This window comes from Rhyacophila brunnea, unplaced genomic scaffold, assembly GCF_057557595.1.
Source record: "Rhyacophila brunnea isolate RB1 unplaced genomic scaffold, BYU_Rbru_1.0 scaffold_5, whole genome shotgun sequence".
NCBI classification, from domain to species: domain Eukaryota; kingdom Metazoa; phylum Arthropoda; class Insecta; order Trichoptera; family Rhyacophilidae; genus Rhyacophila; species Rhyacophila brunnea.
This window is the reverse complement of record NW_028233170.1, coordinates 34,892,212-34,911,439: the sequence shown is the minus strand read 5'-3', so window position 1 is coordinate 34,911,439 and position 19,228 is coordinate 34,892,212. Positions and strand designations below refer to the sequence as shown.

General features: G+C 32.2%; 1 protein-coding gene across 2 annotated transcripts in view; it reads left to right on the top strand.

Moving 5' to 3' along the window:
* The window catches only part of LOC147066351 (uncharacterized), a 1,224,975-nt gene that overhangs the window by 938,182 nt on the left and 267,565 nt on the right, over positions 1–19,228 (top strand). For both annotated transcript variants that reach the window (XM_085955769.1, XM_085955768.1), the window contains exon 5: positions 985–1,031. The gene's annotated coding sequence lies outside the window, so the exon portion shown is untranslated. The remainder of the gene's footprint in view (positions 1–984; positions 1,032–19,228) is intronic.

The window sequence follows — 19,228 nt, the reverse complement described above, 5'->3', positions numbered from 1 at the left end:
ATAGTAAAATTTAGCAAGCTGAACATTAGCATTTCATATCCAATACTATGAAGGTTACTACCATAACGGTTGTTCATATATAAATTCTTTCAACGAATATCACTTATATTTTTATTGGTATACACACTTCTACATAATATACGAGTATATGTTAATTTATTTTGTATCCATAATTTAAGAGCGTACATAAGTGAAACGGAAAATAATTTTCAACTGTTTGTAGAACGAAATTACGGCCGCGTTGTCATTCGGAGAGCGATAGTCGAGGCGTCTGCACGTCGATTCGTTTTGTCATGTCGTCGGATGAAAATATTCTTAAATCGTGTAAAGATGACTAAAAAACTTTTTCGTATTAACAAAGAAAACATATCAATGAATATACTATTATTATTACGAATATAATAATAAACACAACATAAAAAGGACGCATGTTGAACTTTTATGACAAATTATATTTCGTTCGGCTTCGGTCATTTGCACCCGCGACCCGCATTCCGCGCATTCCTGCAGTCACGATCTTTTTAGACCATGCCTCAGCTGAGGTATAGCCTTAATAAATTATCATTGTCTAAAACTCTAAAATCTAAAAAGAAAAAAATGCAATATTTAAAACACCGTCATGATAGTCTTGCCTCTACAATTCTACAATCGTTGTGAAACTTTCGTTTCGTTAAAGTTTTTTTTAACAACCCCTAAGTTTCTTCTCATTACACTCCTCTCAAAGATATCCATCTTTCTTGCATCTTATTTGACGAGTCCCCAGCATTCTGAAGAAGAGCTTTATTGTGAATTCGAGTATAATGTTAAGGGTTGCGGATCTGGAATTATGAATCATCGTGTATATTATCGTCTTAGGTAGACAAATCACAAAATAAACTGCATCCCTCATATTATATTACCCGATATTTTATATTATTAATACCTACGATATCCGATCTATTTTTGACTCATTACTAATAATTATTTTTCTTTATTTTTTTACAGATACGTTTAAAACCATGCTGACATTGTTAAAGTGACTTTACTTATAGGTAAGATTCTTAATATATCGTATTTTTACTTATCCGTAGCTATAAAATATAATATTGGGCTTACAGAAGTAGGTATGCGATTATTAACAATAAACAATAATCACCGGCCACACCTACTATAGGATGATAATAATATATATTTTGAATTGTTATGCAGATACAAATACAACAACTATCACGCCACTGTAGTGAATGCAAAGCGCGCCATTTTTACTGGAAGCAGCCAGTATATCGGACTCCATGAATAGTTACAGTAATTGTAGTAACCACAGGGTGGTCATAATATGTAGTACCTACTACCTTTGTCTTTGAGACCAGAATCGCAAACGTGTTACTTGAAAATCTATAATTTAAGTACCTACTAGTAATATTATCTTTCGGGCTTGGCATGTGGAATTTTCATTTTTTATTACGGTTATACTTCAGTTGAGGCATGGTCCTAAACGAAATATGATTTGTCATAAAAATCCAACATGCGTCCATTTAATATTATGTTTATTGTTATAATTACTAATAATAATAGTATATTCATTGACATGTTTTCTTTTTTCAGTACATACGTAATGTTTTTTAGCCATCTTTACACGATTTTAGAATATTTTCATCCGACGCCATGACATAACAAATCGACGTGCAGACACCTCGACTGTCGGTCTCCGATTGGCGACTAATGAGAAATTTCGTCGCACCTACTGTTGAAAATTATTTGCCGTTTCACTGAAGTATGCTCATAATAATTCTTAAATGTATCACATGGGCCAAATTCAACGGATATGTATTGTTACATCCATACTAATTAATACATCGGCGAGATTTTTAATTCCATGCATTATTTTGGTTAGAATTATTATTTCAACCGAACATGCCAAGTTTAATTTTAAATATAATTTAAAATATGGTTCAAAAGTTATCAATAGTTGTCTACTATGTGTCAAAATAATAGCTGTTATACTAACCGATTACCAACAAAATGTATTTCTAATGATCAAAGTATAACGTAAATTCTGCGTCTAAATAAAAACTTAATGACCACGTGGTAAATTCATTTTTTTTTCATGTCTACTCCAAAGCTCCTATAATAAATCTTGCTCGATTACACTGGTTACAGTTCATGCTATGCCATATTTATGTCACTAGGCATTATTACATAATGTAAATTTAATGTTATGTTAAAAAGCGTCAGACACATCAGATTCAGCTCAGCATATGATCCATAAGTCACTTTTTTTGCTTAAAACAAAGTTAAAATATTATCATATGTCCACACAGAATAAATGACTGTAGCGATGGCTGGCGCTAGAGACGAATGGTACTGATTATGTCTAGTGGGCCACACGTCTATACAACGTGTCGGCAATCAATGACTTACGAGCTTTATGTCAGTTTTATATCGATAAAAGCTTACTAACCATATTTCGATTGAGATTTTTTTGTGTAACTAAATCGCTTTCCTTCGATTGAATAAACCAGATAGACCCAGGTTTCTTTATTTGAGTAAATCTTGTCGGTGTAATAATCTGAGGAAATGTTTTTCTCTCTGCGGATCTATTATGTGTAGGTTTACTTAATTCACTTTGAATTGGTAGCCATACTACTTACTATCAATTAACAAATATAAAGAAAACATTATATTAATATGTTTATAAACATTATAACATTATCATTAAAGCAATGTTTTTTATCGTTGTAATAAAGTAGCACACTTCTCTGCAAAACATCGACACACGTAATAATAATTGAACAAATTCAGAAAATATGTTTAAGGAACGGGTACCTATAACGTATTTTTAATTGTATTAGGTACATTAGTAAACCCAAATCCTGGTAAGCCAATAAAATGCTTAATAGGGAAACAATTGTAACAATTAATCGCTGCAGAGCTTATCACTACAATCTTGCAGCATCCTTAGCTCGTTTAGGTAGATATAATAAACGATCCTAAATATCAACGCGAAAGCGACATTGAAGATATTATAAATCATGTTGTTTGGCAATGTCCGCTTTATAATGGTCATAGACAAAGCCTTCTTGAAAATCTAGCAACTCAAAAATACCACTTACTTTTAGACGTTTATAGCTCAGGCAAACATCAAAGTGTTTTTTATTTCTAACTGCATGTTACCTGCATGTGTATAGGTCTCTCAGTCAGAGTTGGTGCGAACACAGATACGAAAGATTGTGTGTATTAGTGCACTTCTGAGGCAACGGGCATTGCACAACATCTACGAGAAACAGCCGTTTATCTTGCTTACGCCTACTTATTGCACTTATAGCTAAAAGAGGACAACATGATGTCGTTGAAACATCCTTTTTTATAAACAATGCGTCTGTGTGAGTATTGCTTGGCCTGAACTCTTGTTAACACATCTATACGTCGCATAGGTACGTCGAATGAGGGCGTTTAATCAGTTTAATGAAAATGAAAATTTAGTTACAAATTTATCTTTAAAATATTAGCTAAGTAAGTGCATTTCCTCTAGATACTCAACAGTGTTATTAACGACTCATATTTCACCATTTCACGTATTCAACCTTTATCATGAACGACGGGTGAGTGTTGATATATACTTAAATCCATTGCATTGTTACCAAATTTTATATTTGGCGTTTAATATCAATGGTTATTGTACAGTGTACAAATTTACTGTGTAATCGATTGGATGACGTTATGACTATCTCATTTATGAATGATTGTTTTTTTTTCCCATGTGAAGAGTTGCTTCGTATTTATTCTTCTCGGAACTGGACAAGTGGACTCAAGAAAACGACTGAGATATGAGGATATGTCATAGCACCGTTTTAAGTTTAATTAGGTACGTGTCTCTCTCCGGTGTGTGATTTTGCATTATCGGGATTCCGCTAGATGTCTTGATGTCGTAATCGTCGTGTTTAAAATGTAGGAATTCTTGGATTTTGTTTTAATTGTAAATAATGTAAACGCTATCTGGTTTACATTATAAAAAATACTTATATTACTATGAAAAATAAATCTTCGTATTGTTATGCCGTTCCCTATCAAATGCTAGCCACCGTTAGGACAATCTGCAGTGTATAATTTGTTATCCGGAATAGTCGTGTCCGGAAACTTGTACGTATGCAGTTCGCCGTATTACATTTCAGAGTGAAATGTTGTATCGGAAATATATGGCCGTATATTAAAGACAGTGCAACCTCTTTGGGTCGTATAGTGCTGACATAAAATCCATCTCTAAATAAAACACGGTTCATGTCGCTTTACACAAGAAAATTTTGAAAATAGCCGATATATTGGATTATTTTTTAAGGTTTTCATTATTGAATTCATGAATTTTGCCAAAATCACCCTACACATTAATTAGGGTAACACTAAACCAAACTAAATGGTAAACAAAACATGAATTAATGTTCATATTGAATTTAATAAAATTGAAGACCGTATATTTTACGGTCATCTCTTTCCAATAGAAAGCTCACGGCGAACTGCGGTACGGTGAAATGTTTTACGTACATTTTGCATGTAACCCGGAATAGTTCGGTAGTGCTAGAAATCTGAAGTTTTCCTTTGCCACATTTGACCGCTCCTTCAATTGGACTGGAGAATGTTAAAAATGCTCTAAATTTTACAATTTTCACATAGTTCGATAATTGGACAAAATATGCGTATTTATAATTTGGGTTTGGGTCCAAAACTTGAATTGCGCAAATTTTACAAGAGAGACACAAAAACCATTTTTTGTGGAAAAATGGGTTTTTGGCTCTCCTACAAAAAAATTGCGCAATCTTAACACGTATCTTGAATTGCGCAAATTTTACAAGAGAAACAAAAACCCATTTTCCACAAAAATTGCGCAATCATTACTGTTTGATTTTTTTTTATTTTTCGGGATTTCGGCCTTCGGGATTTCGTCCGGCACCCTTATAAATTATCATATAAGCTAAATCGTCAACCAAAATGTGTAGTTTTACCATAAGTGAAATTTCTTCTAACGTCGCACCCATGCTGTAGTTGTCAGTTTATATAAGTTCACATTATGTCGATACTAGGCACTGAAAATAATTATAATTTTGATTATATTTTAGCCTAATCTTAGGATTACAACTAATTCGACAATAGAAAATTCTGTCCGGGATATCCCCAACATCATCCCGCTGAAAGGCATCACTACATATTAGGCGAAAGTTCCGTATCTATTGTATAAATATATTAACTGTTGTCATCCAACGGTAATGTGCTCGCAATACTAAATTATATTTTTGGTTGATTATATATTTGACTACGCATTTGGTCGTAGAGTTAAACTACCGCGACACAATTACTCAATTGTATAAATCTAGGAATTCCAGGAAATTCACCGCTATTTTAATAATTTCTTGCCATAGACGTGTCGATTTTTCAGGGAGCCCATTCCGACTAATGATTATATAAACCTCATTTAAAACTACACTATTTAAGTAGTATTATCTGATTACGTTAATTATAGATTTATAATTATAGCCAATCATAGTAATGAAATTATCACCAATTTGACAAGCCATTGCCTCGAAAAATGTTGTTTTATTAAATCAAAATATATACGACACATAGATTATAATAGTAGAGTTGGGTATTTCCCAAGAAAATCTCAATCTTGAGATTCGGGATCTCCCGAAATGATGTAATTTTGAATTCTCGATATATCGGGATATTTTTTAAAAAATCTGTAAAAAATTCTAAAATCAGTGTATTCAGTTTCCAAAAAAAATATGTTTTTTTTCATTTATGTAATAAGACAAACAAAAAAAGTAGGAAAACAAAAATAATTCAAAACAATACTTATTAAAATAGAATTTGAAAAAACACAGACTGACAATCGCTGCGTCTGACAATCGCGCACGCTTTTGAGACACAAAATTCCCTGGTGATGAAAAATTGCGCTCACTTTGAGTCGACGTTGACTTAATTATTTTGTTTAATACCCAAATCAGTCTTTGAACGTTTTGTATTTTCTGTTCACTTTTTTCATATAGAAAAATCGTTTTTTCAATTAATATTTGATAATAAAGAAATCCCGAATCCCGAGAAAAGATTATCGAGATCCGGGATTTCCCGAAATGTTAAAAATTTCAATTCTCGAGATTCGGGATCGAAAATCTCAAAAATTTCTCGAGAATTCCCGTCGGGAAATTCCCGAAACCCAACTCTAGTTTTAAGTACTCGTATATAAATATTATGATAATGTATTGGTTTTCAAGAAGCAGCCTACAATTCGTACACGACTGTTTGAATGCTAGTATTAGTGTATTGTAGATTCAATATTGGAGTTAAATGTAAGGTTTTAATGACTTTACCACAAATAAAGTAAAAAAATAGTTTATTTAATTTTAATAATTACACATCAAATAATATATATATAAAACCTCAACAGTATAATAATATAATACGCATTATATTGTGTTGATAACAAAGTTCTAGTGGAATGATATTTATCTTCGTCCAATATACAGGCCAATTAAATGAAAAGCTTTAACTTACATAGGTTTTTGTCAATATTAACTTAATGCTCCGAAGCTGTTTATTAAAAGACTGCTTACCAATGATATTATTAATAATAGGTACGTTTTATGATTTTTAGAAGCCTACCTATCTATTTGAATACATGTTTTAAATGCCCGTATAAACCGATGAAATCGGTCCTGAAAAGTACATACATACTATTATAAATCGTGGTAAAGATTAGTAAATAACCAGATTAATGTATTTTTAGAAATATTATAATTTATGCAACTATATGTTGCTATTAATCTCCTAGTCACCACAAATAGATTTAATGGTATTTATTATTTTTATTAGGTTAGTTAGTATGATAGATGCAAATTTTCAGTTTTCAAAAGACTATCAAATTTTTACCATATTACAACGATTTTTAATACTATTATTTAAATAAGTGTAAAGTTTGATAGAAAGTTTCAATATGCACCCCATTGATATGTGATAGTCTCAAACTGTTGGCTATTGTATTAGGTATTTCACTTGTGTATGGCGAGCTTTTGTCACACAACGTCGGTATTCTACGATGTTTGAACAGAAATCCTGAAAGTTTGCCTAGCTTAAATACGGTACTTATTACACAATAAAGTAACGAATACGTACGTAGGTATAATACGCCGAAGCTGAACTTTAGATTAAAGCATTGTTATGTTATGATATAGATTTACACTTGAAGGTGAAACTGTAATGCCGTGGAATTAGCGAAGTTACCTTAGACTTAAACCGCTATTCGCATACACAAGAGAAAGATGTGCCTATGTATTTTGTAGATACATACATATAGTCACATCCATAAAGTGCCGTGTAATGCTATTACGGGTCTTGATTCTTCGAGAGGATACATTTAAGGTGGTTTATATTAATATATATGTGAGATATTCGTCGTTTAACCAAATTACATTATATCGTGTGAAGGTTGTACCTAATAATTTCTGCATGTATGTACCCAGGCATTCACCTTATCTACTTACCTAAAATTGTCTTGTCAGTTAGAATTGTCTAAAATTGCCTAAAAAGTCTTCATCGTTATTATGAGTGTTACAACCCGGGATTGATCATAACTCTATCCAACTCTTCATATTCATACTCACCATTTTCCAGTTCGGGGTACTACAAGTATACAAGTATAGTATCCATCTATAGAATTGTTGGTCTACCAGCTACCTTTTCTTATGCGTCCTATTTAATTGATACGATTGTATTTTCTTCGTGATGAACAGTAAAGCTTAATATTATGTATTCCATGATTTAGATAATGTACTGGTTTCCGAGTCATAAGTGATCAGCTTGCTTTTAGTTCTACAACATCGTCGGAAGGACTGGCATTTAAAATAAATTTATTTATTAACTACTAATAATATTATGTACTTAACTTCCACCACAGTAGAGACGTCACATCGATACCTGGTAGTATCGTATCGAAAGAAAATAGTACTCTTAAAAGCAGATTATCATGCTTTTTAAAATTATCTGATAATATATTGTTATTTAAGACCGCGTATATATACACGGTAATAAACTCTTTATGAAAACTTACTAAACAAATTATTACGAGTAAATTAATTTGTATGAATGCATTGGGATATAATTTTCAAATCTAATTCTTTCGTCTCTGTATTGAAAACTTAAAGCTAATCCATTATTCTGGATTTGCGGCTTTAAGGCCCGTTACCGCTGGCTTTGGGCGCTAATGGTTGGGACAAAATCGCTGGTCTGAATGTGGCCTTAATGGCTGACCTGCGGTTCTCAACAGGAAGCTTATCTCTATGCACTATTCTAGAAATGCAACAGTGCTGCCAACTCCGTACAACTATATGCATAAATAGGTAATATGTACTTAAATTCACTGCATTATTGCTCTTAGCAATAATTGTTTTTATTACGGTACAACTTACGGTCAAAAATACTAAACTTAATTATAATAGAAAAAAATCATACTTCACATTATATCAGTCGCACCCGACTATGATAATATTTTGAATGTTACCCGGGTTCTACCCGGTATGATAAATAATAAGGCATATATTACAGAAAGAAATTGGTAATTTTTATTTATCCAAACTACCAGTTTTTTGCGCTTTATGATTTGTAATAAATAACTCTAGCTGCCTTTTCATTCTACGTAATACAATGTCATGTCTTATTTTCGCCTTTCCAACTAAACTTAAACCTAAAACTCGAAATATAGTATTATTTTTTCACGCCAGAGAAATTAGTAACATAGTACATAGGTACTATTATAAACATACGAAGATTTTAGTTCAGATCTTTATTGTATATGAGTCCTTTTAAATATTTTAATTAAATGAATACCGTTCTGGATTTCTTATTTACAGTATTTTTTTATATTTTCTTTTAATAATCATTGTTTTAAATTTTTGTTTAATTTGTCATAATTGCTAAAACATAATAAATATTGTGCGAAAATTTTCACATAATCAAATTCTTTAATGACTTTCCATAATAATATTAATAATGTCTTAATTTTATTCTACATAATTATTACTTTCCAAAATAATAAGCCAACCATTAAACGTCGTATTCCTCTGCTCTTATTCTGTCCAAAGAAATCACGTTTTATGGCAATATAAAGAACGGCTTAATTTTTACTGCCCGTTAGTTATACGGAAAACACCGTAAACTCGCTTTGCGAAATTTTGAAAATATAATAAAAAATAGCTTTTGCAACCCACAGCAAAATAGCCCAGACACCATAAAAAGGCGTTTTCATTGACGGCCCATAAATGAAGCAAAAAATATCATTTGTCAATGATCTAACGAATGCACATTTTTATTTCATAAATTTTACTATCTCCGTATCTTTTAGAGTTGTTTATTTTTAGATTTCCATTCTGGATTGTCATAAAATGGAATACCAAGTCTAGTGGATTTTCACCATCATTTTCTACATGCATAAAATTTAATAACTCTACTATTTAATTTGCTGCAGTATTCTGCATTGCGCTTTGTAGAAACACCAACGGATTAAATTAATATGAATTTGTGTTATCTTTTTCATCAGTTAACCTTATAATAACTAATATAATATCGTGTAAGACTTATTTTAAGGTATATGCTCGTTATTATTAACTGATATTTACAATACATTCATTAGTTTTGATTGATTAAATTAATTATATCTATTTTATATTTAGTTATCTTATGAATCATTATTTGATATAGCTTCAAGTATCTATCTACCTTGGACAGTGACGTCCCTAGACAAAATTCCGCCATTAGACACACTTAGAATTCCGCCCCGTTTCATTTTCAGTCTCTAATTGTTTGCAAAAATGTACACAACTAACTGCCTATTTAATTATCTTAAACTGACAAATGTGACAAATCAAACCAAAATCCTAAAAAAAATACATCTACAGATGATTAGAGCATTATTTCCACGAAATTTACTCTAAAACGACGGTGGTTTGTATAATATCCCTATATCAGTACTTTCTAACAAAGTGACCGCATACGGCATCGACCGTTTCATGAAAAACCGCCATTACTTTTAAAAGTTGTAATGGTCGTATTTGTTCCTTCACTTGCCGCCCCTGAGCAACGCATGACCTGCCTACCGCCACGGTACATCACTAGCCTTGGCTACTATTCACATTAAGAGCACACATAAGTGAAACGGCAAATAATTTTCAACAGTAGGTGGGACGAAATTTTTCACACGTCGCCAATCGGAGACCGACAGTCGAAGTGTAAGCACGTCAATTTGTTTTCTGATGGCGTCGGAAGAATATATTCTTAAAACGTGTAAAGTTGACTAAAAAACGTTACATATGTACCTACTTGAAAAAGAAAACATGTAATGCATATACTATTATTATTATTACTAATATAACAATAAACATAACATTATATGGACGCATGTTGAATTTTATGACAAATTATATTTCGTTCGGCTCACGTCATTTGCACAATCCGCGCATCGCCTAGTCACGATCTTTTTAGAGCATGCCTCAACTGAAGGCCTTAAGAAATAGTTGCACTTTGAAGCTAATTATTCATAAATTCCCAACAATTCATTTACGGTGTCATTTCAAATAAAGCTCACTGCCGACGAAAGGATAATATTATGTTTCTGAGTTTGTTCCAAATTGTGTACGTCTAGTATTCCCTTGCTCTAGTCTAAATTTTAAAATATCTACTTCTTTATTAGTAATAATTATATGTTTATGACCAAGAACCTCATAACTTGCTTGATTTTAAGTGAAAAACAACACTCTTCCGACGTAATAAATTAATTATGCTACACAGTGATAATTATGTGACAAATTAACGCGCGAGCCTAAATTTGTCCTTTCTATCCTAACTGAATTTTTATGTCCCACTTAAAAATAAATAAAACCCCTACATAGCCAACAAATTAACGCTCATAAAATTCAGCTGGGACCCTTCAAATACGATCATGCGTCCTCATTACTCGAGAAGAATTTATATACGTTTCTATGACACCGATAAGATCCACTATTGGGCAGTTAAACAATTAAAGACCCTGGGAATTAAATTAATTTTATATACTTTAACATCCCGCATTTTGACTTGGTGGTATTTTTTTTGTCAGTTAACATTTAAATTAATACAATTCACATTATTTAGGCATTTAGGGTTTCTTTAAAGATACTTATCTCAATTATTCGATTTTAGGATCGTTTACCTTGTTGCTGCTTTCAATAAATACCTACGTATTGCACAGTATGCACCAACCAAAGTAACTGTTTATGCAAGTGTACATTTTATTTTTAATTCTATATTAGAATTTTACTGTAATGATAATTAATAGTCGCGAAATGGTCCATAATACGCGGCCGATGCAATTAATAAAAAATGAATTTTAAAAAAAAAGCCTTTTTATTTCTTACAGACAAAAAGTAAATGACAGTGAATGGACTATATCTAATTTATATATAACCTATAATTATAGCTGTTATGTATACCTATATATATATATATGATTTTTTTTATATTTTATCTAAGTATATTTTTGTATAATACATATATATAATATACTGATAAATAATGTTATTATATTAAACAGTGCTATGTAACGTTTATATAGTATATATTTTTGTATTTGTAACTTAAATAATATTTTGGTTTGTTTGGTTTGTAAGAACCCCTCTTCGGGTGAAGGCCTCCTCCAAAGAAAGAAATCGCGAAATGGTTCATAATCCGCGGCCGATGCAATTACTTATACCAAAACGTAAGAATTTAGATTAACGGTTTGATATTTGAAATAATCAATTTTGGTGTTTTAAATATGAATTAAAAATTTGTTTTTATTGTCACTTCGCCCTGGAACAACTATGAATTGAAATGTTTTTAAATTTTACCATAAAGTTTTCTATCAAAAATTGACACAGAAATACGTGCTGCTGCTTTGGCAGACTCCCAATAATTACGCCATTACTTACGCAAATGGAAAAGTATTCTTATTATTTAATAATTTTAAAATAAATCAGTGAAGAAATTAGCTCTTTAAGTAGGTGTGTAAATACTTTAATTAACATTATTATAGTGGGTATAAAAACAGTATTAAAGCTTTTATATATATTTTAGTCAACATTTCGACGGAAACTGATATTTCGTCTGACATGGAATTTAAAATAGAAAAAAGTAATTAATATATCATTCAAAAGTTTCATATATATTTTGCATTATTCACTAAACGTTTTCAGTGCATTATTTTACGTAATATCGTCCCCACTTAAACTTAGGCTAGTAACATTACACCATACATACGCGGCATACGCCTTATAATAAATTAATCTTAGTAGGATATATTATAAAACGTTGATATTTTTAGATATGTTAATAAAATTAATAATTATACAACGTGTAAGTATTGAAATTCTCTCCGGGGCGTGTTTTTTCAATACTGGCGCATTCGCCGCCGACATGTTAATCGAATACCTTCGAGCGATTAATTAGTCGCCAGGAAATTAATTTATGAGCCAAGCACAATGGAACTGAGGACGCATTCTGGTTCCCAGGAATGCCATTCATTGGATGCACTGCTCCCCGCCTCCCGTATCTACTGAAAATACGTACCTATGCAGTATGCACTATGCAGGCGGCTAGCTATTACGGGCTGCATTTCAACTCGGAAAGTATCGTGAGTTGTATAAAATTATTAGAATTCGTGGGACTCATATTTTGTATAAGTACCAAGAATAAATGTTTTAAACAAATAATTCGACTTATTTTTTAAACGAAACATTTCATCTAGATAATTACATAGAATTCATAACGCCAATATCAAGGACATTAAATTTATATAAACGAAGCTATATGTAAGAAGTAATATGAAAGTAAGATTATAAGGAATACGTTAAAGTTCCCACCACCACCTGTCATATATGCACAGCCGTGGATATGCACGGACGTTTTCTTTGACGCTTTACACGTGTCTAAAAGAAGTGATTTTAAGTGCTCATTCCGTCCCGAGACGGAGCCGCACGGGACTGATGCTGCAACCATGCACCGTAGTGCTAAGATTATAAGGAATATTAGATACTTTAATTAATGATTCGAATTAGTTGTAACTTATTTTGCATTACAGATTCATCTGTAGCAAGCGTATATTATCTCCCGCATCTGTCATAAACTGCATTTTGATACAATTTCAGATTCACTGAATCGATCAATTCGATGCATATATATCGCCAAGACAAACTCTCAAACTACAATTGGTTAGATTCGACTTGTACCGGAAGTAAATCAATCATAATAGGTATAGACTAAATGTAGCTTACAACTTTACTACCCGTGATAAGACTACGTACAGTCAAATACATCGAACCATCATTATTGAGAATATGCTAATGAACAATCATAAAAACATACATATCTGCCTACCTACATAATAGTTCACATACTTACGTCGAAAGACTGCTAAAGTTGGCTGTTATAAACAAGACATAGCCTTCATTTTGAATGCGCCAACGACAAGATTTTTTATTTTTTTGACAGCCACTAATTTATCCATCATAAAAACGTTAAAGAGTCGCCAGCAAAAATTGTAATCCTCTCTAGTTGTAGTCCAAACTCTTTAGTGTATATACCTGTCTGTAAATTCATTAACACTTTAACGTTTTATTTTATGCAAAGAATTTATAGTACCCAACTACGCGTTCATTAAATGTAACGATAAGCTTGAATTAAAGTAGAAAAACTATTAAAAATACATAAAAAGCTTCTTTAGTAGGCACATTACAATATAAGGCAGAGAGCTTTTATGTGTAAACTTGTTCACACTCGCGACATTAAAGTCAACTGTAAAAAGTGTCAAACTCAAGACTAAATAGGCCAAATTGTATAATTTAAAGCTTCCGTTTCTAGAGAGCTTTTTTAAACTTTTGCAAGAGATGAGCTCTGTCTTGAAGAAGTGTTTTCCGCAATCCGCTATCTATATAATGAGAGATAAAATTTCTTTGCTTATTACAAGTTTAAAACATAATCGTAATAAACTATGCTTCTTTTATAAATGAGTCTTGTCACCAGCTGGTTATTCACCACGTCATATAAAGATGGTGATCTTTTTCCATTTAAGTGCACAGCTCCACACGAGGTCGCTTCATCGATCGATATATATTAAATTTATCTAACATTTAGATTCTAACTTAACAAAATAATAATATCTAATAATTAGGTATATTCTTCAATATTAAAATATCTTTATCTGGCATACAACACGTCAAAATGAAAATAACAGAAATAAAAATACATCGAATCCAAAATATGCAAATATATCAAGCTTTATCTTCATTTGTCGTGAAAATTCCAAATTGGAATTGGCAGGAACTGTAATTTGACGAACAAAAAAACTTTATATTTTTTATATGCAGATGTCAGTTGGGGCCAAGTAGAAACAGAAAACAAACATGTACTATTTTGACTATATGTATAAATAGCTCAATTTACGTGCACTACATGGTTTAGGTATTATCTTTCGTTGTATGGGATATTGCAGGCTATGGGAGATAAAGTTAATAAATCGGTACCTACATAGGCTTACAGTTACCACTTTAATTAAAGGCGTTTTCAAAATGTATATTCTGATAAATTAATTGCATGCGAATTATCATGTAGCAAGTTATAGGTGGGTAGGTTTAAGCATTAAAGACAGAAACTAGGCGCGAACTGTTGGAGCCGAGAGTCATGAAGTGTTTGCTGCCCGCTGGTGTAGGTAATCGGTATGATGGTTGCCATACACACGGTAAAGTATTGCTCGAGCGAAAAATGCTCTTTCTGCCGCAATTTCAACAAATCTATAAATATATTGATTAATACTTACGTTTTTATAAAGAAATAATAGAATTTAAATAACAATAAAGTACGTGTTACCTCTAGTCTAAATTATTGTTAAAAGCTCAACTTCGTGAATGTGAATCAAAAGCTCTTGACAATAATCGGCGTAGTATTCTGGCTAAATGCCCAACGACTGTTTGAAAGCTCTCAAAGACCTTCCACCTGGATAAGGTAATTAAGTGTCATCGCGGACCTCCTCACCTCAATACCGCTGGCGCACCCGCACCGCCCCCTCCCCCACCCGCTCAAAAAGCTTAATTCGTGACGTATGTAACCCAATGAAACGCCATTGAATCGTTCAGAGCTTTATTTAGCGTAAATAAATTGTACAAGTTTGTAGTAGCTTAATTGATACTACTAACTTGAGTTTCATCGTTAAAAGGTAAGTGATTAAATTGTTAGTTACTTGTAAACCTTGAACCGAGTCTTTAAATAGACCTTTATATAAGTAAAAGTATGTTTATATTCATAGCTATAATTTAATTTACGATTATATTTGATGTGTGTATTAGTTGGGTGTTCATACACATTTTATAGATGTGTGCGAACAATAGACTTTAAAGGTTATCTTTTCTTTAAAATGTATTACTATAGATATACCATCATAAATCGTCAGGTGTTGAAATTTAGAACTAAGCTCATTAATCATTACAATATAAAAATATTGAATGATATGTCATAATATGTTAGCATGTGGCGCCCTCACTCAACTGCCAAGTTATACTGATATATGTAGAGTTCTACACCAAGGTAATAAATTGATATTAATTATAAATGTAGGTTAATATTTCTGCATATGGCCTAATGTTATCTTTCCAGTAAGTGACTTTTTAAAAATTGTGCAGAAAGCTAAAAAAAAACTAAAAATTGAATATCCCGTATCTGACTGTTAATAGTTCATATGTTGTAACTACATAGCATGCCAATAACCCGTAACGTGAAAAGTGGTAAAGCAAAGCACGACACGCCTAATATAATGATAACATCCAATAAAATGTGACATACCTATGTATAAAGATAATCATCCGAATTTGTTATACCTATTACTTACTGTCTTACCTTTTAAATAATTCGAAAATGACATATTGAAGCTGAATTCAACACACGGCATGCAACACGCTTGACAGCTTAGAGGCAAGCAACGTTCCTTCTAATTTTTCTATTGTATGTGCGGGATCATCAACGCATCTGAGCAGTGGCGTCACTAGGGTTGGTGTCATCCGGCGCGGTAAATTTACACCCCCCACATACAATTTGTCAATAAAACTTATATTTTTAATATTTATTAATTTCGGTGATTTTATCTAATAATAACACTTAGTTTTTTAAGTAAATAAAAAATCGGAAATAAACAAAAAAAAAATATTCGTTGAAAATATATATTAAACACTAAACTTGCAGAACTTTTTTTATAATGAGTCGTAGAATTGTGCATGTGATGGTTTCGTGCATTTGGGCAAAATTAAAATCTGACAAAGGAAACTTTCTTTTACAATATTTTTGTGTGAGAACTGTGCGGGGGGTGAAAACATGTGTGCGGACACATTTTGGCAGGTGTGCGCACGCACGAGCGCACACCTTACAGGGAACATTAGATGCAAGATACAGGCTATTACAGGTTTATTCCTGCAATGTTCAGATACGGGAAAATAGTAAAATCTTTGTATCATTTTTGTACTAATAAATAACTACAGATATGGGAATTTCGCAGTCGATGGGCAGTATTTTTGTTGTTTTTAGTACTTATATCAAAAAGTAATTTTCGTCAGATACGGGGTATTGACATTACAACATCGATATAGTACACATAGCTACCTATCATATCATATTTTAAATATTGCCTGTAACTTTTCCAGTACAACATTACCAAGCGCTTTTTTATAATATTAGTATCTTGTTCCAAATAACACATTCGAAACACGTCCTGTCATTATTAAATCTATCAAAACAAACAGAATTTAATCTGATCACGCGCGAGGTAAAAAATAAATAAACACACACCGACACCCCGTATTTACATTGGCCCGCCTAATAAGTAAATCGAAAATGTTTCGTCTCAAATCTAATCACGACAACAATAGCCCGCTAACGCCACATCCGACGTACTAATAAGAAGGCGAACGGGCTGGCATTTCGTAAGGATATTCACAAAAATGTAAAGAGCAGAGGCCTATATTCTATGAATCGCGTACATATACTTACTAGTCATAGTATTCTGTTCAATTTTTATAATAAATCTATCTAGTTTTAAAACTACTAGCCAGATGTTTAAATTATACTTATTTGTAAGAGTGGCATTAAGTTTGAAAATCGACCGTGTAGTTACTAGCGCCGCCACATTTTGTGGCAGAATTGAGAAACGAATGTGACAATCTACCTAAAATTATCATGCAGGTAGGCATTAAAGATGTAGGTACATTTCAATTTATTTTTAGACGAGATGAAGTAGGTTTCTATCTGCAAAGAAGATTTTTCAAAAATAACTACTATTGTAACGTATTGCATAATATGTGAATAGGAACTTAAGGGTTTTTCTAACACAAATAAAACCAGCAAGCAAATAATGTTTATTATAAAAAACACGAGTTTTATATGCATGTAATAATCATGATAGGTATATCTGATTATATTATGTAGCTATTCTCACATTTATGGACACGCATAATTATAGTACGCGGTTCCAAAAACTATAGTATTTTGTCTAAAATTATAGTTGGTACGCATTATTTTCGAATCTGAAAAAATCTGTTTCGTTTCGAGGACTTTTATTTACCTCCTAAACAACTTTTTTTCTAAATATTTTTCAATTATCTTCTAGGTATTAGGAAATTATAGTATTTCGCACTAAATGATACGAAAATATGCAAAATCCACTTCCATTCGTCACAGTCCTTCTTCAGTGCATTCATGGAATACCGTGACGTGTGCAATCTCAATGTACAAAATACGACACTCATTCATACATGACATTCGCAAATGTTATAACATAAGACATCTGAAGGAACATAGTACATACGCAATCCGTTTAATTTATTGAATTTATTCTTCGTGACTATAATAACTGTAGTAAATGAATAACGACCGCTTCACGTAAAACTGTTTAGATACCTCTTCGGAAAACGGCCAAGATAGGTATACAAACAAATTGTAGTCACTCAATTATTTCGTATCATAATAATACGTTTATTTTTTTCTTCTTATTATTCTCAATGCGATCCACTACTTAAGCACTGTTGCATGCACCTGCTTAAGAAAATAACGTGGAAAAAAACAACAAAGCCGAACCAGACTTTAGCTAAGTCGGGCGGGTAATCTTATCTGGAGCTGGGAGCGTGAGAATCCGAGACGTGACCTGCCGCCTCTGTTTTCAAAGTGAATACATGATACTCCAAGTTCCTTCTACCTCCAGGATAGGTAGTATCTACCTCTTTATGTTACCGCCGGTGGCGACTGCCAACTAAGAATTAGACATATTCAAAATGCTCTGCTTTAATAAATTGGACACTGTTTACTTTCGTTTAACATTATTATTTCAATTACCTACTAACATCACATACGTATATTAAAATCTTAAACTAAGTTATTTTATATAGGTACATAGATAAAATGTACTTAACACTTTTTGTCACGCCAAATTCCAATTTTGAAATACACTTTTTCCTGAACACTCGTCACAGAATATTTTCAAAACAAATTAATGTTGCACTTTCTGTCATTGCTTGCATGTGGAGTGGACAAGCTTAATTTTTATTATTTACAAATTCGTTATTCATCGAAGTCGGTGACGGTGTCGATAATTATAACGAAGATAGTTATATCTCCCGTTCTCCACACGGTTAAATTAATAATAAATTACTTTTATCATGTAGTATTAACTTTATTACCAAGTCCATTGGCTCACATAGGGGGCAGTACCGGGCAACTAGTAAAACTACTTGGTCTTGTACGATTTTTTTAATGTAGTCACAGGTGTAGTGAATGAAACGTGAAATTCACCACACCACGTAAAAGTTGAAAAATTATGTTGCACATTGCTATTAAAAATAAAGAAATATAAATTATGTGTCTTATTTATAATGTGTTGATAGAGGAAATGCAAAAAGTGTACTCAATATAGATTCAATCACTCGTTTAAAAGTGTGTGTGGGATACAGCCCGTTGGAGGGTAGTTTAAGACTTAAATTAAAGGCATTGGAAAGGGTGTAAATTAAAGTATTGAATGGCAGTATGTCATAATAATGACAAAAATATCATCACACGTAGACAGTGTAAATTTTATTTTGCATTACCGATTCCAATTCGCCACATTATAATACGAAAGATTTCATATTGCCAAGTGAATGCTTTTATTTATCTGTTCATTCACAAC